Source organism: Heterodontus francisci, chromosome 13 (assembly GCF_036365525.1).
Source record: "Heterodontus francisci isolate sHetFra1 chromosome 13, sHetFra1.hap1, whole genome shotgun sequence".
NCBI classification, from domain to species: domain Eukaryota; kingdom Metazoa; phylum Chordata; class Chondrichthyes; order Heterodontiformes; family Heterodontidae; genus Heterodontus; species Heterodontus francisci.
In genome coordinates, this window is record NC_090383.1 from 86,380,842 (window position 1) to 86,405,784 (window position 24,943).

The 24,943-nt window shown below is 42.9% G+C and overlaps 1 long non-coding RNA gene across 10 annotated transcripts in view; it reads right to left on the reverse strand.

The window, feature by feature from the left end:
* Positions 1-24,943, reverse strand: part of LOC137376478 (uncharacterized) — a 193,514-nt gene that overhangs the window by 144,646 nt on the left and 23,925 nt on the right. For all 10 annotated transcript variants that reach the window (XR_010976235.1, XR_010976229.1, XR_010976232.1 and 7 more), the window contains exon 2: positions 23,070-24,511. This is a non-coding gene — a long non-coding RNA (uncharacterized lncRNA). The remainder of the gene's footprint in view (positions 1-23,069; positions 24,512-24,943) is intronic.

Below are 24,943 nucleotides of genomic sequence, written 5' to 3' on the forward strand. Positions count from 1 at the left end.
GCTTGGCTTGAGCTTCTATTTTCCATGCCTTGTCCATCAAAAAACGAAATGCTCCAGAGATTCTTCTGTCAGTGCCTGGGGAGTTTAGAATGATAGAGTGGGAAAGTTACCCTGGTAGCTTTAGTGAATAATTTCACTGTCCTTTTACTCTGGTTTGGGTCACTGCCATGGCAAACAAAGACAGAATGTAAGCAAGAGTGAGTGGAAGGCAAACAGGAGGAGAAAGTGAAAATGAGAGTGACAGTGACAAAGCGAGAGGGCGTGAAAGAAAGAAGGAAAGAGTTATTAGACTATAGCATTGTGTCTGTCATCTAGCTTTTAGGTAGATGCACAAACACTCAACACTTCTCAGTTTCAGTTTAAACATTTTAAGTCAAAAATATAGACAGACCAGATATTTGCTCACTTCCAGTCTTTCAAGCAGCAAGTTACTCAAAGAGTAATATTTTATTAATATTCTGACAAAGTGCCTTAAATAAATATGCTGGAAACATCTGGCATATATTTAAATATCCTAACCTCTTTATCTGCTCTGCTTGCTATTTAGGAGCATTCTAAGATAGAGGTGAAAGGAAGATGGATCACCATTGTAATGCCTAACCAATGGAGTCATAAATAAGGCAGGAGAAGCTTCAGCTGGAATCAATGAAAATTCTATACAGCAGTAATAACTGACAATATTTTCTTTCCATTTCTTTTTGTTAGTTCTCCTTTAAAGATATTTACCTACTATAGAAGCATTGACAATATTGTATAGCAGCACATTAAGTACTGTAAACTATATGAGTGCATATGTCACTTGTTGCTCACCCTTGATTTCTCTGTTAAGGCAATTCATGATTCTGAAACATTACCAAGTGGCTTCAAAACATTTGTCCATTGGCCCGGGAATCAAAAAGCCCGATTTTAATCCGACCTATATGTCAGTAATGGAGTGGGAGGGTGCTTAATATGGCTGCTGCATGCTTCTTTGCTGCATTCATGACAGGCTCCTGTCCACCACCATATTAACCACAATGTTCTTGGTTTGGGGAAGGGCCTCCGCCATAGATAGGTAGGCATCTCAATTGTACGTAAAATCCGGGTTCCTACAGTGCTTTTAGAAGCTTGATGTTATTTTAATTGACCATTACACAAGACGCGCACAATGTTGGATCCGCATGTGTAACCTGGCAGCAAATATAAGTGGGGCCAAAAGAGGCCAGGTAACTAGATACTTTTAATTTTTTTATGGTTTCCTTGTGGGCAATGAAGAGTAGAAGTGTTCCTCTGATCCCATAAGGAAACCTTGGGTTTTCCTTGTGCTAAGCTGCTCAAAATTACAGTTCAGGCAGGAGACTAATGACTGGCATGCAGATGAGGCCTGGGAGTTAAATTTACCCATCCCCACTTGTGAGGCGGCAGTAGTTGGGTGGGGAATGGTTTGCTAGTGGCTGGACAGTTTCCTGCCCAAAAGACTGATTCTGGGAGTTAAAATTTAGCCTAAAGAATTATAGACAATCATACGAATTAGGAACAGGAGTAGGCCACTCGGCCCCTTGAGCCTGCTCTGCCATTCAATAAGTTCATGGCTGAACTGATTACTCCACATTTCTAAATACTCCCGATAACCTTTCACCCCCTTGCTTATCAAGAATCTATCTACCTATGCCTTAAAAATATTCAAAGACTCTGCTTCCACCGCCTTTTGAGGAAGAGAATTCCAAAGACTCATGACCCTTAGAGAAAATATTTCTCCTACTCTGTCTTAAATGGGCGACCCCTTATTTTAAACAGTGACCCCTAGTTCTAGATTCTCCCACAAGGGGAAACATCCTTTCCACATCCACCCTGTCAAGACCCCTCATGATCTTATATGTTTCAATCAAGTCGCCTCTTACTCTTCTAAATTCCAGCAGATAAAAGCCTAGCCTGTCCAATCTTTCCTCATAAGACAGCCCGCCCTTTCCAGGAGTAGTCTTGTAAACCTTTGCTGAACTGCCTCCAATGTATTTACATCCTTCCTTAAACAAGGAGACTAGTACTGTACGCAATACTCCAGAGGTGGTTTCACCAATGTCCTGTATTTTCCTTTGGCTTCCTTGTCTCGGGAGAAAATGGGTAAGCGCCAGGAGGTGGTCAGTGGTTTGAGGAGCAACACCTGGAGTCCTGTATAGCTGAAGTATAACGTCCCTACTTTTGTATTTAATTCCCCTCGTGATAAACAATAACATTCTATTAGCTTTCCTAATTACGTGCTGTACCTGCATACTAACCTTTTGCAATTCATGCACTAGGACACCCAGATCCCTCTGCATGTCAGATCTCTGCAATCTCTCACCATTTATATGCTTCTTTTCTATTCTTCCTGCGAAAGTGGACAATTTCACACTTTCCCACATTATACTCCATTTGCCAGGTCTTTGCCCACTCACTTAACCTATCAATATCCCTTTGTAGCCCCCTTATGTCCTCTTCATTAGTTACTTTCCTACCTATCTTTGTGTCATCAGCAAATTTAGCAACCATACCTTCGGTCCCTTCATCTAAGTCATTTATATAAATGTAAAAAGTTGATGCCCCAGCACAGATCCCTGTGGCACATCATTCGTTACATCTTGCCAACCAGAAAAATTACCCATTTATATAAATAAAAGCAAAATACTGCAGATGCTGGAAATCTGAAATAAAAACAAAAAATGCTAGAAATACTCAGCAGGTCTGGCAGCATCTGTGGAGAGAGAATCAGAGTTAACGTTTGAGGTTAGTGACCCTTCATCAGAACCCATTTATGCCTACTCTGTGTTTCCTGTTAGCAAGCCAATCTTCTATCCATGCCAATATGTTACCCCCTACACCATGAGCTTTGATTTTCTGCAATAATCTTTGATGTGGCACCTTATCAAATGCCTTCTGGAAATCTAAGTACAATACATCCACCAGTTCCCCTTATCCACAGCATATGTAACTCCCTCAAAGAACTCCAATAAATTGGTTAAACATGATTTCCCTTTCACAAAACCATGTTGATTCTTCCTGATTACCTTGAATTTTTCTAAATGCCCTGCTTTAACATCTTTAATAATAGCTTCTAACATTTCCCCTAAGACAAATGTTAAGCTAACTGGCCTGTAGTTTCCTGCTTTTTATCTCCCTCCCTTTTTGAATAAAGGAGTTACATTCACTATTTTCCAATCTAACGAAACCTTCCCCCGAATCTAGGGAATTTTGGAAAATTAAAACTAACACATCAACTATTTCACTAGCCACTTCTTTTAACAGCCTAGGATGAAGTCCATCAGGACCCAGGGACTTGCCAGCCCGCAGCTCCAACAATTTGTTCAGTACCGCTTCCCTGGTGATTGCAATTTTCTTGAGTTCCTCACTTCCTTCCATTTCCTGACTTACAGCTAATACTGGGATGTTACTTGTATCCTCAATAGTGAAGACCAATGCAAAATACCTGTTCAATTCATCTGCCATCTCCTTATTATCCATTATTAATTCCGCAGACTCACTTTCTATCAGACCAATGCTCACTTTGTTAACTCTTTTCTTTTTTAAACATATATAGAAACTCTTACTATCTGTCTTTATATTTCTAGCTCACTTTCTCTCCTAATCTAATTTTACCTTCCTTATTACTATTTTAGTCATTCTTCGCTGTTTTTTATATTCTGTCCAATCTTCTGACCTGCCTCCTATCTTTGTGCAATCATATGCTTTTTCTTTAAGTTTGATACTATCTTTAACTGTTTTAGTTAACCATGGATGGCGGATCCCACCCTTGGAATTTTTTCTCTCGTTGAAATGTATCTATTCTGAGTATTCTGAACTATCCCCTTAAATGTCTGCCACTGCATCTCTATTGACCTATCCCTTAACCTAATTTGCCAGTTCACTTTAGCTAGCTCTACTTTCATGCCCTCATAATTGCCCTTATTTAAGTTTGAAATACTAGTTTTAGACCCACTCTTCTCTCCCTCAAACTGAATGTAAAATTCAATCAGATTATGATCGCTAATACCTAGGGGCGCCTTAACTATGAGGTCATTAATTAATCCTATCTCATTGCACAATACCAGGTCGAGTATAGCCTGCTCTCTGGTTGGCTCCAGAATGTACTGTTCCAAGAAATTATCCCGAAAACATTCTATGTACCCCTCATCTAGGCTACCTCTGACCATCTGATTTTTCCAGTCCAATGTAGGTTAAAATCCCCCATAATTATCACTGTACCTTTCTGACAAGTTGCCATTATTTCTTCCTTTATACCCCGTCCTACAGTGTGGTTAACGTTAGGTGGCCTGTACACCACTCCCATAAGTGACTTCTTGCCTTTATGATTTCTCATCTCTACCCAAACTGCTTCTAAATCCTTGTTTCCTGAACCTAGGTCATCCCTCCCTATTGCGCTAATACCATCATTAATTAACCGAGCTGCCACTCCACCTTTTCCTAGCTTCCTGTACTTCTTAAATGCCATGTACCCTTGAATATTCAGGTCCCAATCTATGTCATCCTGCAGCCATGTCTCTGTAATGGCTATCAGATCGTTCTTATTTATTGCTATTTGTGCTGTCAGTTCTTCTGTTTTGTTTCGAATGCCACATGCATTCGGATACAGGGCCTCTAGTTTTGTCCTTTTATATTTTTTGTAATCTGCAGCCTTAGCTGTTGATTTACTCTTAGATTTGTATGCTCTGACCCTTCCTGTCACAGTCTGTTTATCATTTCCCATTTTTATACTTTACTCTCTTGCCTTGTCTCTACTCCTTGATTTACCATATCTTCCCAAATTTGATCCCTTGCCCCCACTATTCAGTTTAAAACCCTCTCTACTTCCCTGGTTATGCGGCTCGCCAGGACACCGGCCCCAGCATGGTTCAGGCATAGACCATCCCAACGGTACAGCAACCACTTTCCCCAGTACTGGTGCCCCATGAACCCACTTCTACCACACTAGTCTTTGAGCCACGCATTAATTTCTCTAATCTTATTTGCCCTATGCCAATTTGCATGTGGCTCAGGTAATAATCCAGAGATTATTACCTTTGAGGTTCTGCTTCTTAATTTGGTGCTTAGTTCCTCATACTGACTAAGTTGAACCTCTTTCCTTGTCCTGCCTATGTCGTTGGTACCTACATGGACCACGATGACTGGATCCTCCCCCTCCCTCCCACTGTAAGTTCCTCTCCAGCCCTGAGCAGATGTCCCGAAACCTGGCAGTGGACAGGCAACACAGCCGTCTGGACTCTCGCTCTTTGCTGCAGAGAACAGTGTCAATCCCGCTAACTATACTGTCCCCTACTACCACTACATTCCCTTTTTCTCCCTCCACTTGAATGGCTTCCTGTACCATGGTGCCATGGAAGATGACTCTTGGGGTAGACTACTTAAGCAGTACATCATCACAGAGAATTCAGCCATAAACATGAAGGGATCTCTTGTATATCATTTCATTGGGAGCAGACATTTCCTGAGAATAATAATGATAGAGAATCCCGAAGTACATGTTGGCATGCTCTTGAATAGAAAGTGGCCATTATCATGAAAGGCCTCTTTGTGAAGCAGAAGTGCAATGCTCTAATAGAACAGCATGGAGCTGAAACGCAGCCAAATCCTGAGAGCAAGAAGTGCTCAGTAAGCTAAATTGAGAAACTCAGGACTAACATGGAGTTGATGGAAATCACAGGAATATGCTTATTGGGCTTATTGATGCATGACTCTCTTGAGATATTTCCCAGTCAATACTTCTGTTTCAATGCATCACAAGATACAATTGGGAAAGATTTAAATGGTGGCTGAGATGAGTCACTTACAGCTTTCAGCAATTAGGTGATCACTGCACAGCTCAAAGGAATGAAAAAGATGTTACAAAGTATTTTAATGAAATGAGTAAACTTACTCTCAAAAACATTTGACTGGATCTTGGTACATCAAGCTGCTGAGAATTGATGGCTAGAAAATTCTAGGGGAAAAGATTGGATTAGGGGATGGCGATGAGTGATTAACCCATGCCAGCTCGTGGTGATGCAGACAGGCTGTTAAAAGAAGTGGCTAGTGAGATAGTTGATGTGTTAGTTTTAATTTTCCAAAATTCCCTAGATTCGGGGAATTCCGTTAGATTGGAAAATAGCGAATGTAACTCCTTTATTCAAAAAGGGAGGGAGACAGAAAGCAGGAAACTACAGGCCAGTTAGCTTAACATCTGTCTTAGGGAAAGTGTTAGAAGCTATTATTAAAGATGTTAAAGCAGGGCATTTAGAAAAATTCAAGGTAATCAGGCAGCCAACATGGTTTTGTGAAAGGGAAATCATGTTTAACCAATTTATTGGAGTTCTTTGAGGGAGTTACATGTGCTGTGAATAAAGGGGAACCGGTGGATGTATTGTACTGAGATTTCCAGAAGTCATTTGATAAGGTGCCACATCAAAGGTTATTGCAGAAAATCAAAGCTCCTGGTGTAGGGGGTAACATATTGGCATGGATAGAAAATTGGCTTGCGAACAGGAAACACAGAGTAGGCATAAATGGGTCATTTTCTAGTTGGCAAGATGTAAAGGTGTGCCACAGGTGTGCTGGGGCCTCAATCTTTTGCAATTTATATAAATGACTTAGATGAAGGGACCGAAGGTATAGTTGCTAAATTTGCTGATGACACAAAGATCAATAGGAATGTAACTTGTGGAGAGGACATAAGGGGGCTACAAAGGGATATAGATAGGTTAAGTGAGTGGGCAAAGACCTAGCAAATGGAGTATAATGTGGGAAACTGTGATATTATCCACTTTGGCAGGAAGAATAAAAAAGAATCATATTATCTAAATGGTGAGAGATTGCAGAGATCTGAGATGCAGAGGGATCTGGGTGTCCTAGGGCAAGAATCACAAAAGGTTAGTATGTAGGTGCAGCACGTAATTAGGAAAGCAATTAGAATGCTGTTGTTTATCACGAGGGGAATTGAATACAAAAGTAGGCTTCAGCTATACAGGGCATTGGTGAGACCACATCTGGAGTACTGTGTACAGTACTGGTCTCTTTATTTAAGGAAGGATGTAAATGTGTTGGAGGAAGTACAGGGAAGGTACAAGACTACTACCGGGAATGGTGGGCTAGCTTATGAGGAAAGATTGGACAGGCTAGGATTGTATCTGCTGGAATTTAGAAGAGTAAGAGGCGACATGATTGAAACATATAAGAACCTGAGGGGTCTTGACATGGTGGATGTGGAAAGGATGTTTCACCTCATGGGAGAATCTAGAACTAGGGGTCACTGTTTAAAAATAAGGGGTCGCCCATTTAAGACAGAGATGAGGAGAAATTTTTTCTCTCAGAGGATCGCGAGTCTTTGGAATTCTCTTCCTCAAAAGGCGGTGGAAGCAGATTTGAATATTTTTAAGGCAGAGGTAGATAGATTATTGATAAACAAGGGTTGGAAGGTTATTGGGGGTAGGTGGAAATGTGGAGTAATCAGTTCAGCCATGAATTATTTGAATGGCGGAGCAGGCTTGAAGGGCCGAGTGGCCTACTCCTGCTCCTTTGTATGTTCATATGTTGATATGCAAACTTCGTGCTGCCTGCTAATTTAAATGATACTGGCGTGCAGCTCAGCACTAACTGAACTGCTGAATGGCTGCACCCCTCAGCAGTGGGTCTAGGTTCATTAGAGGCTAGCACCACTGAAAGCCAGCCTGCACCCCATAAAGACGAGGTGCATTCTGGCTGCAGCAGGTTCTGGAGTGGGTTACAGAAGAGTCTGAACAGAAAGAAGAGTGGAAATGGTGCAACAGGTCAGACAGCATGCTGTTAGTTTCTCCGATGCAGCACTGGAGGCCTTGGTGCAGGAGGTGGACAGGAGGAGAGAGGTCTTCTTCTTCAGGGGACTGGGAGGCCTTTTAGACAGATACAAGAAGACATTGGGAGCAGGCAGCCATTGTGGTCAATGCCAGCTGTCTGAGGAACTGGATGCAGTGCTGCAAGATGTTCAATGATCTCACACGTGTGGTTAAGGTCAGTGAATGTATCTTCAAATGCCACATCCTCACAAATGAGCCACAAGCTTCATACTGCTCATTTGACCACACTCCCTTCATTCACGTACCAAAAGTTTCTATCAAGCGTAACTCAGACCTCATATTTATAGCCTGACCTCGCACTCACACATTTATCACTGCTGCAAGCCTCACACCCACATCTCACAGCTTGCACATATTGCTGTTCAACTATGACAGAAACATCAAGCACACACATTGCACCACACTCAGTAACACTCTTGTAGGACAAGGGTGTCCACTGCTCCCAGGGTTGCTGCCGGTACTGCAGAGCTGCTGGCCGTCTGATTGGCTGGCAGCTCTGGAGGTGGGAGCTCGGCCCTTAAAGGGATGGCACCTCCCGACGGGCAGTTAATTGCCTGCCTACCTGCCTGCCGTGGAATTGCAACAAGATCCGATGGAGGGCCGAGAAGGGGTCCTCCCCCACCTTCTGGCGTGCCACTGGAAACTCTGTCGCAAGAATAAACATCAGCCCGCCGTTACTCGATCTCACAGTTGCAGCCACCAGCTCTGATACTGATTCAGAAGGTAGCACAGAGGCGGGATCTGCACAAGGTGAGTCACTGGGCAGAAGTGACCCGCTGGCAGGGCAGGGGGAAAGGCTAGCACAGGTGCCAGCTCTACGAAGGGTGAAGTTGCACCTGATTTCTGCTGCAGAGCACTCAGATGAGGATTTCAATGGGGTGGTGTACAGAAAATGGCTGATGGACATGCACAAAGAAATACTTGGTGCATTGGCAGGCCTTCCAGAAAGCCTGATGTCACCGTCAAGAAGCATGGAGGGGTCCAGCACCAACTTGGCACAGGTCTTCATGCAGAGCTTGGAGCTCATCCTTTCCAGAGTGGAAGTGGAGATCAACTCCATGAGAACTCTTGCAGAGCCAACCTTGATGCAGTATGTGATGGCCGATGTCTCAGATTCCATTGAAGCAGAAGCAGAAGTCATGAAATCTCAGCTTGTTGCCATGCTAGCCCAGCTTTGTGCCATGCAGGTTCCGACTGCTGCCATCATGGCTGTGGATACCAGTGCTCAAAGGGGCTTTCAGCTTCTCACAGCAGTCCAGCAATCTGTCTTTCAGCAGATTACTAGGATTATTGTGGTATTGCCTGGGGCAGTGACAGTGGTTCGGTGGAGCATGAATCTGCTGTCCTCTCTCAGGATGATAGCATTCACAACAGTGCTCCCACCACTGCCACTCTGCCAGTGCCCCAGCTATTGCCTGCCACCCAGCTAGCCCAGACTGCTGCCACACATGCCGGGGTGGCGCAGCCTGAAGCTGAGCCTTGTAGGGCCAGAGCTACTTGACGGAATCCTGCAAGTCCATCTGCAGTGTCTACCATTGAGAGTCAGCAGCCTTTCATCAGCCATGTTGAAGCCACTGCAGTAGCATTGCGTGTAAGCACTAGGACAAAGATCCTGCAAGACAGGCACTAAGGGAATGCACAAGTGTGATGAATTGACTCTTGTATGGAATATTGGATTGTTTGTTGGATAAAATTGGCTTGGAATGGTTATTTTTTGGTAGCCCTTATTTCAACTTTGTGCCCAAGAAGACACTGTGATGGTCCGTAAGAGAGGGATGGTGAGGTGTGTAACTGTTGTACAGTAGGGATTTGGTGTTGTGTTCAGTGAAACCATAGTCGAATGAGACGATCATGACAGCCTGGTCGGAAATGGGATGTGCTGCCTTCATCCTATTCTTCTTCTTCCTCTTCCTCCTCCTCCTCTTCCTCTACTTTATTCTCTTCCTCTTGCTCCTGAGCAACTCACCATATCCCTGGTGGCAAAGGCTGTGCTGTCATGTTGTCAAGGTTGTGGAGGATATAGCTGACCACCATGAACGGGGACACATGCTCCAGCAATTACTGCAGGTCTCCTCCAGTGTGGACCAGGCAGCAAAATCATTGCTTCAGCATCCCAATCATCGGCTCTAAGATGTTTCATAAGGCAGCATGGCTCTCATTGTACTCTTGCTGGCTTGTGTGTGGTTGGGTTGTGAGAACTAGGTGCTAAGTGGATAGCCCTTGTCGCCCAGTGGACCATCTTCTGGTTTGACGTGGTGACTAAAAGACTGAGGGAACAGCGGTCTGGTGCAGAATAATAGCACCATGGTTGCTGCCATGATAGCAGGCCTTCACCAGCGTGATGTGCTGAACATTGTGACACACCAACTGCACATTTAACGATTGGTAACCTTTGTAGTTGCGGCACATCTCAGCACCTGCAAAGCTACATGTGTGCAGTCAATGGCACCCTGCAATGGGGAATTCCGCTATCCCATGTGCATGCTCCACAAGCTTTTCTCCGGTCAGGGAGAACAAAATGTACTGCCTTCTCCTGGCATAAAGAGTGTCTGTCATCTCTCAGATGCAGCAGTGGAGAGCAAAATGGGAGCTGTTGCAGATGTCGCCTGCTCCAGCTAGGAAGGATCCTGTGCAAAGAAATTCTGGGCCATGGTCACCTTCAGAGCCACTGGCAATGGCATCCTTCCCCTTCTCTGAGGTTGTAGATCTGGTTGCAAGAGGTGGTAGAGTTTTGTGAGCATCTCCTTCTTAAATTGCAGATGACGTACATACAGCTCCTGGCTTAGGTGGAGGTAAGATAAATGCTTCTCTCTGCAAATCACCAAGCACTTCTACAAACAAACACAGCCAATAGAAATTCATTAGCAACTAACCCGAGAGTGGTTGATGATCCCCTTAAGTAACACTGGTGGATTTGGAAGCATGTCCTTCTTGCTGCTGAATACATATTCAGTTGCGCACATATAAGACAGGACATTAGCTGGAGTGGTGAGATCCAAAATGGCAGGGCTGGCATCAAATCAGCATTACACATTGACTGATGCCACGATCTGCCAACTCTGCACATTTCTGGTGCACACTCCCGCCTCACCAAAATGGCGTCAGGCATGGGCTGCACCAGAAGTGTGCTCGCATGGCACAGACGCCAAACTGGAACAAAAACAACACCCATAGTACCAAAACTGCGGGTGCTACGGAGCCCAATTTTGTGGCCCCAGTGTTAATCAGCTAACCAGCACAAACATGGCCTCCTTCTGTGTAGTATGATTCTATAGTTCTATTAACTTATTTCTAACAGTGATATATTAGAAATTTTTAAAAATTTAAATCTGAAATGAATTTAACGCTGAAAAGTGTGAGGTGATACACTTTGGAAGGAGTAATGTGACACGGAAGTATTCAATGAATGGCCTGACACTGGGAAGTTCCGAGGAACAAAGGGACCTTGGCGTGTTTGTCCATAGATCTCTGAAGGCAGAAGGGCAGGTTAATAGGGTGGTGAAAAAGGCATATGGGACACTTGCCTTTATCAATCGAGGCATAGAATACAAAAGCAGGGAGGTCATGTTGGAGTTGTACAGAACTTTGGTAAGGCCACAGCTGGAGTACTGTGTGCAGTTCTGGTCTTCACATTATAGGAAGGATGTGATTGTAATGGAGGGGGTGCAGAGGCGATTCACCAGGATGTTGCCTGGGATGGAACATTTAAGCTATGAAGAGAGGTTGGATAGGCTTGGGTTGTTTTCACTGGAGCAGAGAAGACTGAGGGGTGACCTGATCGAGGTGTACAAGATTATGAGGGGCATGGACAGGGTGGATAGGGAACAGCTGTTCCCCTTAGTTGAAGGGTCAGTTACGAGGGGTCACAAGTTTAAGGTGAGGGGCGGGAGGTTTAAGGGGGACTTGAGGAAGAACTTTTTTACCCAGAGGGTGGTGATGGTCTGGAATGTCCTGCCTGGGAGGGTGGTAGATGCAGGTTGCCTCACATCCTTTAAAAAGTACCTGGATGAGCACTAGGCACGTCATAACATTCAAGGCTATGGGCCAAGTGCTGGCAAATGGGATTAGGTAGACAGGTCAGGTGTTTTTAATGCATCGGTGCAGACTTGATGGGCCGAAGGGCCTCTTCTGCACTGTATTATTCTGTGATTCTGTGATTCTATTACCTTGCAAGTGCTACAAAAATCTGAAAATCCAGGTATAAGATTGTTTTGTATACTTGAGATCTAATTACTTAATTAAAAAAAAATTGGTTGTAACTGAGGATTGGGGTACATAACAAAACTTGCCATGAAAAACACTTCCCATATTTCACTCTTTTCCACATGAATTAAATGATACATAGATGCCATTGAATGAGCTGATTTCATTGTGGGAACTGATCTGCTTTTTTCCATTTGGCAGCTCCCAAATTGCTTATTGTAAGATTTTATAATTAGTCAACTTTGCCTGTGGATACCCCCGTGCCAGAAAACCCCACAGGTTCCACCAGATGAATCAGTCAGCATGTCAGACACATCAGGTTAAATTAGGTGTCAGTACCTATTAAGTCATCCCAACCATCTGTCCTCAGTTCATTTTCATTTTTATCCAATACTTTTTTTCAAAAATATTTTATTTACTTGCTGCTACTCAGGAAGAAAGTGATTCATCTACATCATTATAACACGTCTGTTACTAATGATATGGAAGGGCAAGATAGACCCTTCTGAGCATCAGAATAGTGTCCAACTCTGGTCTGTCATTTTCAGTTCTACATTTCAAAGACCATAAATTACCTTGGGAAAGAGCTGGAGATTCAGTTAATTCTCAAAGTTCTCCCAATTGGTAATTCTACATAGACAAACACAACATAAAATGACCCAATTAGAATAGTTTTGCTTTTTAGATATCGAGTATTACTGTAATGGGCTGAATTTTATAGAACCCTTGACATCGGAAATGGTGGCGGGGGAAATGAAGATCGCTGTAGATGAGGTCCACCACCAACCCCGATGCCAGCAGGGCCCGACTGGATCTCAACAGAGGCGGAGAAGCCTCGTGGCAGCACCCCGCCACTCGGCAATGGGACCACGATTTCCATATGTAAATAAATTAACCTACTTGAATTAATGAAGGTCCCGTTGCCTCCTGATTTGCCGCACCGATCTTCATTCTGGCGGCTGGCAATGCTGCACCTTTGGATCCCCGTCTGGAGAAACGAGGAGGGGGGAGGAGGTACTTTTCTCGGTGTGGGAGAGTGGGAGTGGGGTCAAACTCTTCGGATTGGTTGGGGAGATGGTGGGAAGAGGCTGAGGATTAAATTTTACGAACTTCGGGAGTTGTTACGTTGTCAAGCTAAGTATCTTGGGGGTTGAGCGGGCAAGGAATTAAATGTAAGGCTATTGGGGAGGTAGGAGAGGGGATGGAAAGCATTTTTCAATTACTTTTTTTGCTGTAAAATGCAATGTTCCTTTAAGAATTGAAATAGCCATTTAGGGCAATAACCCTTTAAAAATAGCGCCGCGCCTGCGCAGTGGCACTGGACGCCGTTGCCGGGGATGGCTCGCTCACTCCCTCCACATCATCGGGGTTGGGGGATGGGGGGCGGCCGCCCCAGCCTTGCGAATGAGTCACTGCATTTGGAATTGCGGTTGTTACGCAACTTGCGCCCCGTGTGTGCAGGCCTCCATGTTTTTCACCCACTGCCTATTTTGGCGGCAGGCCTATAGAATCCAACCCAGTATTTCAGTCCTGTTCTTTACAATAGTCTGCATTCAATGTGAACATGTTAGATGTTCATCATAAGATGGCCTTATATTTTGTCCAGGTAAATAATGGATTAGAAACAAGGTGCAGACACTGCACAATGTCAAATAATAAATCACTCCTGGAATATTCTAGGTTATTACATAATGAATTATTCTGATCCAAAGGAGGCGTTTAATCTGCCCTGTCCTTTTAAAGTCTAATTTATGTGAGTAGCAGGCGGTTGGTTAATGAAAGACTACTTGTCGTTGGTGAGAGATGCTTGTAGATTGGCAGCTGCATGTAAATTTCCCAGCTCCAGATAAGAAGAAATTAGTAGGAAATGAAAAGCTTCCTACTTTTTTTTAGAAGTGTGGCACAGAAATGTTCATGAATGGTAAAATGTGATGCTGCTGTGTTTAAGTTAAAAATTAACAGACTCAACGCATAACTTAGAAAGCCAGGAATTTTGTTGAAGTTACTTTTGAAAGGCCGCCGCATCTTTGACGGAAGATTGGCAGAAATCCTGCTTACTAGCCTAATAGGGTTTACACTAAAGTTACGTCAATCTATTGGGAGAATCCCCGATTAAGTTCCTGGTGATGCAGATAGACCAATGCATCTCCCTTCTGTTTTTCATGGGAAGATAATGGATACTGTGATTTATAGGGAAGTACACATGCTGTTGTGTCAGTGAAAAAAGTGATGACTGGTGTTTGGAAGGGGGTAATTTGTTTGTGCCAATATGGGAGGTGGTATGGGACTAATTTAGGGAGTAAAATAGGATAGTGAAGGGATAGGGCAGGGTATTCAGTTGTGTGAATAGTGAGAAGTTTGGGCATTGGGATACTCAGTAATGTTGCTGGCAAGAATTTCAACTGAGGGAAGTTAGTAATTGTGAAGGAAACAGTTTTTGGAATAAAAATAGTTGATACAGTTGTCATGAATAGTTGAGGGGGTGGCTTGTACATGTTGGGGAAAAAGACAGTTGAAGAGTAGTGAATGAATTGGATGGAGTAATAGGTATTGCATGTATTTGGTATATTAGGATCAGTGGGCATTTTTGGAGGTGGGTAATGAGTAGCTAGAGTGGTAGTGAGAATCACTGGTGAGTGGGTATATGGAGAGAGAAAGTTGTGTGAGGAAAACTATACCTGCCATGAATGAGGCATTTTAATTTCGTCATATGGAACATTAATTTTAAACTGTTGCTGGACTGAAAAGATGACTTGTTTAAAGAGATCACAGCAGTGGCCGAAAACATGCTGTTTATTTGCATTCTGGGAGACAGTTGCCTGGAGAAGACAATGGAACTGCTCCCTGGTTCAATTAACCAAATGGATTTTGATCAAAAGACATTGAGTGTGTGAAGGTCAGCATTCCAGCCCCCTACTGAGAATGTCTACTAAGATTGAAAGAATCCACAAAACTTGCCAGGCAGGTTGTCACGAAAAAAAGAGCTAGTCACATGACTGGCCTGCTGGCCCAGGCTTTATTTGAATTGTGTTCACAGAACAGTTTGAGGTCAGACTGCAACTGAACTTGAAGGAAGACAGCATCTCTCTGTCTCGCTCTCTCTCTCTCATGAAAAGAAGAAACTGCAACTGGGTTTCAAGAAGACAGAAAACCATCGAAACAAGTTTGAAAGTGTACTGGGCCCCAATGAGACAGCAAGATCCAACTGCAATCAAAGATTTTACATCAAACTCAAAAGACAGTAAATGAACTACAGCTATTGCTTCAAACCTTTCCCCTTGACTCTTTCTCCTTTTCTGTCTCTATCTGCATGTGTGTTTATCGCGTATGCAAGCTAGCATGTTTGCATTGCGTATTTTTAGTAGTTTTAACCGAATTAGAGTTTTAAGGTTAATAAACTTGTACCTTTCTTGTTTAAATCTAAGAAAACCTTTTGATTTCTTTGCCATTACAATTGGAGAGCAGTGAACAAGGATTCACTGAAGGGAAGCTAAAAACATGGTGTTTTAAAAATTAAACCCTGTTACGGTCAAACCAGGAAAAGGCTGAGCGGGAACCCCTCTCTCACCTGGTCGCAACAGTTGGTTGAGGTAGAACGGAGAATGGGACTGAGACCTGTAGTTTGACGTAAGTGTAAATGGAAAGGAGTAAATTTAAATGGGAAAATATATATGCAATAGCAAATAAATGGAAGGCTTAAAGCAGATAGAGGGGCCATAGAGGACACATGAATGAACTTGCTTTTAGATAGAGCCTTATCTAATTTTTAGGACACCCCAAACTCTCTCTCTTTCTCACTTTCTCTCTCTTGCCTTCTCTATTCTCATTTTCTAAACATACAGAATACCAATCAAAAGCCACAGAAGTTGTTATCGGAACACTGCAATTCTCTTTTGCAATCTCTCTTGCAGGCGCACTCTTTGATTTTTTTAAGCATTCATTTTAAGCATGCATTTTACCCTCAGTAAAGTTTTTGAAGTTCATCGTCCAGCTTTTCTTCAAATAATTGTGAAAAACTTTTGAGCCGAATCTGCTTGAAGCTAAGGAAAGAATGGCCTGGAATTTGCCATTGTAGTGATGGTGAAACTGTCAGTGCTATTTGTCATTATTGTGTTGAACTAACAGCAACATCTGGCATTTGCACATGCATAATTAAATATGGAAATGCAGAGGTTGCTGTCAGTGATATCCTGTTCCTTCACAGGGTGTTCTGTAGCATGTTTTTGCAAGTGCAATCAACAAAGAATCATTGAATTGACATGACCTTCAACTTTTTACATACTATTCATGCTTTAAAGCCATTGAAAATGTTAAACCTTGTTGAATGATGTATAATTGAGTTTTTAAATGGCATAACGAGTCACAATTACTGAACAACCTCTCTGTTCCTGAAAAACTAATTAAAAAAATATGGAGTGTCATTCCCTCAGAATAACATTTAAAAATTCCACAATTTTTAGAATAATAGAATTTTTTTTAAGAGTTTGTTTATATTTCAGCTTCTGCCTTAATCCCATGTGTATGTCCCAGCATTTATTTTCTTTAAAATGATTAAAACGTGAATTATAATCAGCTTTTTACTTCCTGCTTTGCTGTTTGTGAGAATTCTTCAATCTGATTGGCTGATCATCCTGCTTGATGATGTCATTTTGCTGAATGCTACAGGTCCCCTATAGATGGCACCAGATTCAAAGTCACGTCAGAATAGAAGAAATCAACACCCGAGAGCCCACGAAATCTTTGTGGGCAACTTTTTCGCCGCTAACCACAACATCCGGTCCATTATTTTTTTGTACAGCTGACTGAATGGTACTAATGCATTGTGGGAAACTAGGCAGTCTACACATGCTCAGATTGCACAATCCAAATTCAGCTCAGGGCAAAAATATCAAGACTTTTGGGAGAGACTGAATCCTTCCAGTAAAATTCTTTAATGAGCACCTTCAAAGAATTAAAAGACAATTCCATGGATAAGTTTAATTATGTTATTGTGGAATATATATATATTTATTTTGCTTGAATCATTATTTTGAATCCTACAAATTTTAGCTACTGAGAAAAAATTAACAGCTGAAAAACATTTTCAGAGAGCATACTGCAAGCATTGTAGGAACTATGTGGCTAGAATGTGCAACTCATGAGCCCGAATCTTCATTCAGGTTGTCAAATTTATCTAGACAAAACCTGTAATAAATGTGGACATAGCCATTTATACTGGAAAAAGTTGACACACAAGGTATGACAAAAAATTGACAATATGAAGTCCAAGTGGTTCAGATGGGAAATATGTGCAGTCAAAAGATTTTTTATATTGCTAGATATCGATATGCTGTTTCAGTTTTATTCTGTGCTTTTTTGAGGCGGTTGTAATATTGCTTTTGTAATGCTGCAATATAGCCTTAAAGTACATACATTGGTTTGATTTGGCTGAGATGAAGGTAGTTAGGCAAATGTATGAGAACTTCTCCAGGAGGTCACATCACTTGTGTTTCACATTGGCTGCAATATAATTGCAACTGTTCTAATGCTATTTATTGTTAAAGTTTACATACATCCCGAGCAGTTTGCTGGGCCCCCTTAATATTTCAAATGTTAACAATAAAGGTCTGACAGGCCAACTGACTCTTCACAAAAGTTAAAAATTCTATCAGCTTTCTAAAACCAGTGAGCAGGGCTGTGTGCATGCATGAAAGATTACATGCACAAAGCACTGTTTTGATCAGGACACTGCTAATGCAGCCATATAGTACAGTGCTACTGGCTCAGGCTATTTTAAATTTAAACTGCTGCCTGTAGTTACGGTCAGGTTTTTCCCCCAGCTCTTTGTGCTCAAGGGAACGGAATAGACACTGGTGTTAGTGTGAGACACTCCCAGCTCAGGTATGGCATGGTTAGATGCAGAGTAAGGTTCCCTTTACTCTTCCCCAACCATTTGCTTTAGTCTGAATGTCATAAGGGCAGCCCTTATGCACCAGCCATCCTGGAACCTTTCTGAACGACTCTGAGAATTTAGTGCCAATTGTATGAAATTAGAAATTGGATTGAGATTGTCAAAGCTCATTTCATTTAGGATAATAAACAGAAGAGGTTTGTATTAGTGACCATTGCCATTGTATTTCATGGATTTGATGTATGATTCAATTTATACAAGAGAATTAGCAGCACTTGTGTTATCACTATAACTTTAACAAAAAGTTAATTAGTTGAAAACTTATACCCAATGTGCATTTTATAGCAACAATGATCTTTTTTTGTTCTCAGCCATAATAGAAGCTAAAACACAAAACAGGTTGGCTGTCTATGTTGACAAAATTGATATTTGGGAAAGGATTGTAAAATGAAATACTTGAAAGAAAATGACCATCAGTGTACAATTAACAAAGAAACTTAAAAGAAAATTAATGGATGAAGAATTTGTTTTTGAAAACTATATTCATTTTACGACAAATATGTACACTTAATAGATTTGGGGACAATAGACTGCTCAATATTTAAAAAGTTAACAACTCTCCTAATGCCATGTCTCAGACTGAGGCCTGACTGTGTGGATGGGTTGCAGAAATGAATCTATGGGGTTAATGCGATTGCTGAAAACCAGGCTAATGGGCAGTTAAAAATAAGCAGGCTATTTAATCGCTCAGAACTTGACCCTTTCCTGCCATGTCCGAGGTTAACCTGTGAGTTCTGCAGGCAAATGAGGTACACTCCGAAATCAGGTGGGATCCTCATGAATTTATGCAAATCGAGGTCCTATTGTGTCATTTGGACTCCGATGATCTTTTAACGAGGAACTGAGTGGAGAAACAACTAACTGGAGGAGGAGGCTCCAAAAATATCCCCGTCCTCAATGATGGAGGAGCACAGCACGTCAGTGCAAAAGACAAGGCTGAAGCATTTTCAACCATCTTCAGCCAGAAGTGCCGAGTAGATGATCCATCTCGGCCTCCTCCTGAGGTCCACAGGATCACAGATGCCAGTCTGCAGCCAATTCGATTCACTCCACATGATATCAAGATACGGTTGAAAGCACTGGATACAGCAAAAGGTCTGGGCCCTGACAACATTCCGGCTGCAGTACTGAAGACTTGTGCTCCAGAACTAACCACGCCCCCAGCCAAGCTGTTCCAGTACAGCTACAACACTGGCATCTACCCGGCAATGTGGAAAATTGCCCATGTATATCCTGTCCACAAAAAGCAGGACAAATCCAATCTGGCCAATCACCAGCCATCAACTTACTCTTGATTATCAGTCAAGTGATGGAAGAGGTCGTCGACAGTGCTATCAAGCGACACTTACATAGCAATAGCCTGCTCACCAATGCTCAGTTTGGGTTCTGCCAGGACCACTCGGCTCCTGACCTCATTATAGCCTTGGTCCAAACATAGACAAAAGAGCTGAATTCAAGAGTTGAGGTGAGAGTGATTGCCCTTCATATCAAGGCAGCATTTGACTGAGTATAGCATCAAGGAGCCCTAGCAAAATTGGTCAATGGGAATCAGGGAAAAACTCCCCACTGGTTAGAGTCATACCTAGCACAAAGGAAGATGGTTGTGGTTATTGGAGCCCAAACATCTCGGCCCCAGGATATCGCTGCAGAACTTCCTCAGGGTAGTGTTCTAGGCCCAATCGTCTTCAGTGACTTCATCAATGACCTTCCCTTCATCATAAGGTCAGAAGTGGGGATGTTTGCTGATGATTGCACAGTGTTCAGTACCATACTGAAGCAGTCGGTGTCTAGATGCAGCTAGTCCTGGACAACATTCAGGCTTGGGCTGATAAGTGGCAAGTAACATTCGTGACACACAAGTGCCAGGCAAGGACCATCTCCAACAAGAGAGAGAGAGTCTAACCATCTCCCCTTGACATTCTGCGGCATTACCATCACTGAATCCCCCACCATAAATATTCTGGGGGTCACCATTGACCAGAAACTTAACTGGACCAACCATAGAAATACTGTGGCTGCAAGAGCAGCTGAGAGGCTGGGAATTCTGCGGCAGGTACCTCATCTCCTGACTCCCCAAAGCCTGTCTACCATCTACAAGGCACAAGGCAGGAGTGTGATGGAATAATCTTCACTTGTGTGGATGAACGCAGCTCCAACAACCCTCAAGCTTCACACCATCCAGGACAAAGCAGCCTGCTTGATTAGCACCCCATCCACCACCATAAACATTCACTCTGTCCACCACCAGTGCACAGTGACAGCAGTGTGTACCATACACAAGGTGCACTGCAGCAACTCGCCAAGCCTCCTTCAACAGCACCTTCCAAACCCGCAACCGCTATCACCTAGAAGGACAAGGGCAGCAGGTGCATGGGAACACCACCAATTTCCTCCCCAAGTCACACATCATTCTGACTTGGAACTATATTGCCGTTCCTTCATTGTCGCTGGGCCAAAATCATGGAACTCCCTCCCTAACAGCACTGTGGATGCACCTGAACAAGATGGACTGCAGCAGTTCAGGAAGGCAGCTCACCATCACCTTCTCAAGGGCAAGTAGGGATGGGCAATAAATGCTGCCTTTGCCAGCGACACTCACATCCCATGCGTAATTTTTTTTAGAAAAAGCCACTATGGTTTTCCTGCCAGGCTGAATCAGGTCGCCAGCTGGTGGGAAGGACGGCGGCCCTCCAGGTATTTCCTCTGACAGGTTCCACAATAAAGCCTCCTTCAGGCCTTCCCTGCCCAGACTCCATCTTGCCTTCCATAAGACACTCACTTATCTGGAAACCAACAGACGGGCAAAAGCCGACCGATCTTCGCTGCCAGCAATTGGTCTGCACCCTCTTTGCCACCCATTCTGGTTGGGAGCGGACTGACGATACCTAAATAAGGCCTGGTAATTAAATATGCCATGGCCTGCTGCTGCCTTGTTGCAGAAGATTTCCTTTGGGAAAATACTCCCTGCCAAATGTCAGTGGAGCTCCAATGTACTGCCCCCTGCATCAGCAACTGTACCTACTTTACAGAAATTAAAATTTCTCTCTTCAAAATCAATATTACATACTGCTGAGATAAAAATCAGCAAGTCAACATCTTCTCTGAGTTATTCTCCTTTCTTCATTGACCTGAAAACTATTCCTTGTTTTTCTTTCTTGGGAAGTATAATGTGTTCTATCAAGAGCTTACCCAAGGGGCTTTCTTCATGACCTGCTTGCGGGCGATGCTGTTATGCCACTTTCCTCATATTTTCACCACCTCAATCATCGTTATCTTATCTGCCTCTCTTTTCACAGAACCTGTTTAGTTTCACATCTCAGCAGTTAACAACGTCTGCGGGTTGCCCAAACTGTTCTCAAGTGGAGAAACCAACTACCGGCCAGATCAGTTAAATCACTTCACAACTTGCTTGCTTTTGTTCTTGAGATGTTGCTTTCACAATTTTACCCATTTAAAAATTATTTGCAAGAGAAAAGTAAACTTATTTTGGTAAATGTTGAATCTTATCTTTTTTCACGGGCTGACCGTGCTTATGTTTTGTTCAAACTAAGAATGCTTTTCCCAGGATTATAAAAGTACAAACTCTTAAACATGGTAAATCGTTGAACTTGAAGGCATTGAGGAAACACATTTTAACTTCAACATGTTTGTTATCCAAATTGAGCCCATGTCGAGCTCCATTAACAGTACTCTTTTGTATCATTAATGTGTCATTGTTTGCTCCTCCAAAGGTTTAGTACTGTATGTAATTTGTGATCTTTTGGGTTTTCTGGATAAATAAATTAAATGGGCTGAATAGCCTCTGTGATCTTGTAAAGAAATGACCTAGTATAACACTGAGCCCTATCGAAGGTTCTAAATGCTTGGAGCCCAGGTTTGATTCCTGCCTCAAACAAGGCAGCAGCTGAGGTGCTGAATTTCTTCTGAGTCAGAGAGAGGGAAACAGTGGGGTTCCTGCTTCTGATCACTTTCTAGTAACTCCTGCTGGAAAGTACAACAGAGCAGCAAAGACTGAACATATCACCGACCGTCTGCCTGGTAAAGGGTAGCCTCCTGACTTAGTGCTCCTCAGAGATATCCAGGAAAATGATTCTTGGCTTATAAACCCTGTAGGCTGAGTAAGGCCTTCTACAAGTACTCCCCCCTCAACCCACCCCAACTCCTGCCATGTTTTAACAGACCCATCTGGTTATTGAGGTTGCTGCTGAAGTTGCTGCTCCTCTTCAACTGTTCCTCCAATCCAAACCAATGTAGCAAAAATGGCACCCACAATAAGCTGTTCTTAATCAGGGTTGGCTAGAAAAAAAAATCCGAAAGAAGCAATTTGCAATCTCAAAAATACCTAGGAAATCCACTAAGCTCGAGAGCGCACAATTCCCAATGATCTGAGTTCCTGCAGCTTTGCTTTACTTAGCGTGTTTGCCACAGGTGGGACTCTGACACACTTAGTTAAAATTGGGTTGGAGTTTTAATTACATCACAGGATTCCAATTTGCATTTATTAATGAGCAACCTGCCCATTTCCAGCAGGTGCATTTGCCACCAGATTTAAAATAACAATTGACAGGTTTCTGGCAGGAACAGGGTCGATTTCGCTGTTTTAATTGCTAGCCCACTCTTATCAGGAAGGTTGGGTAAAATTCAGGGCTGTAGTATTGAAATACTTAGCAATGTGATCATGATATAAGAGCTTCTGAATGAAGACTGCACTTATTAAACATTTCAAAATGAATGTTAAACATGGATATAGTCATTGCTATTCACAATAACTGAGGTTATTTAAAGTTATTCATGTACTCCTATAATGGTGGAACAACCATACCCTCCTAAGTCCAGTTGGCAGACAAATGTGATAGATGACAGTGAAGCATACTGACATCTCCTGCTCCAGAGATAAGTATGAAATTTACTGATAGTCCTTGAAGTCAAACCCGGCCCATACTGACACCCAAAAATACATTAATAGACATACCATTATCTCTGTTTAAACAAAATGAAGGAGTACACAGATAGGAAGGAACAGTTTATGATAGTAGCAAATGGTACAATGCATAAATAGCAATGTTACAGTCTCCTACCTTGACCAGCCTGGTGCGAACATTGAATTTCTTATCTCTGGAGCCAAGTCCCCTGCACGGTGTCGCCTGCATTAATAGAATTTGCCACTTCCTGCTTAGATTGTTGCCCCACCAGCTTGTTCATCTGATGCTTAATTCTGAAAAAGAGGAGGTCCCTCCTGAGCTTGCTGCAGCAACTTTTCGATGGTCTCCTCATCAAAGCAGTGAGTCCTGGTTCTTCCAAGACTATTTCCAGCACATCTTTTGCTGTGCAGGTAATCTCTGCAGTCAACATTCCAAACTGCTATTTGTCCTTTAAGCTGATGCAGATCTTCAAGGGAGTTTCAGATTCATTCAGGTTTGGGCAGAAATGGAAAGCTAAGGAGATGGAGAACTGATGTGGAAGGAAGGGACCATAGAGAAGAAAGCTGGTTCAAGCAGACAGGGAGCCATTGGATGCGGAAGACATGAAGTAAGGACAAAGAGGGAGGCCAAAGCACAGCTCAGGATGTTGGTGGATGGCTCAAGGCCAGAGGCCTAAAGTCAAAGCACAGTTGGAGACCTGTTGACAATGGAGAAGAGGGAATGGGGAAAATTAACTCCATTTGGTTTGAATTGAACTTGGATCTTGGTCTCACATAGAAAATGCTTTCTCTCCAACAAGTAGTACAATTAAAAGAATATACTGCCTACAGAAATATATTTTATACAGATGATCATAAATCAGAGAAAGAGGATAGCTGTTCTTGGATCACTGCATGCCAGATATGATTTGATTATTTTCAGAGAAATGTAAGAGTAAAGCTCATCCCTGTTCCTCTCAGGATACCAAAGTGAGTTAGACAAGCCTTTAGCTGGGCTCTTTCAGATCAACAAGAACAGCATTTTACATAACAGTGGAAAACGATGCCAGGCATTGGCATTCCGCCAGAATAAAAAATTAGGTCTAGCCAACCACTGATGTACCAATGTAATTGGCTGAGTTTCTAATGCTTCCATGTGGAAATAACTTTAATACTAACCAGCTAAATATAACTGCTAGTTTGGCTTTAGAACTAGTTTGTAGATTGTTAGTGCCCTGGTCCATAAAGCACCGGAATGCAGTTGAAGATCTCATTCAGACTTGCTTCAGCCATTCACTCAAGAGCTGTTTCAGCAATTCACTCAAGACCTCTAGCCAGTGCAGCCTTGTCAGTGGGACAAGGCCAAGAGGTCAGCGAGGCAGGCATAGTGAAGGCCAGCAGGGAGAGGTGCAGTCTTTGGTGACACTGCCGCTCTGACAACTGGAAGTAACTCATCTTCTGCTTGTACAGCCATGCAATAGGGTACCTTTTTCTCCACACTGGCGCCTGTTCGTGGTCCCCTCTTCCACTTCCCGGTGCTGAGGTTGCGCCTGATGTATTAGGATGATTGGTGATTATGGATATCCCCTACAGTCATGGCTTATGAGTCCAATAAAGCATCTGCAAACAGAAGGGGACAATAAATATGACGTCCATAGGAATACAAGAATTATAATAGAGCAGTTTTATTTCAGGTGTCTGTATTAATCTGTTGGAGCTGTGCAGTATGGCACAGCAAGAGTCTCCAGAATCACTGTAGTTTCTTGAGACCTAAATAGTAATGCCATGCTGCAAAATGTATTACATGAAACTCAAAGGGATGATGATGAAGAAGATAGACAGCTACTATCCCTACTTCAGGAGGAAGATGCCCCTTCCCTCACATGTCCCTCCAATGAGGTTTGATGGCAGGGAAGAAGGTAGCTTGGGAGCCAGTGGGGTGAATGGCAGGTGGGAAGTACTCCTGCTCCTTCTGACCCACAGCAGTACTGTAAGGCCACTTTACCTTTTCTCTGAAGCTTTTCTCACCTCCCTTGAGCTGCCAGGTTTCCC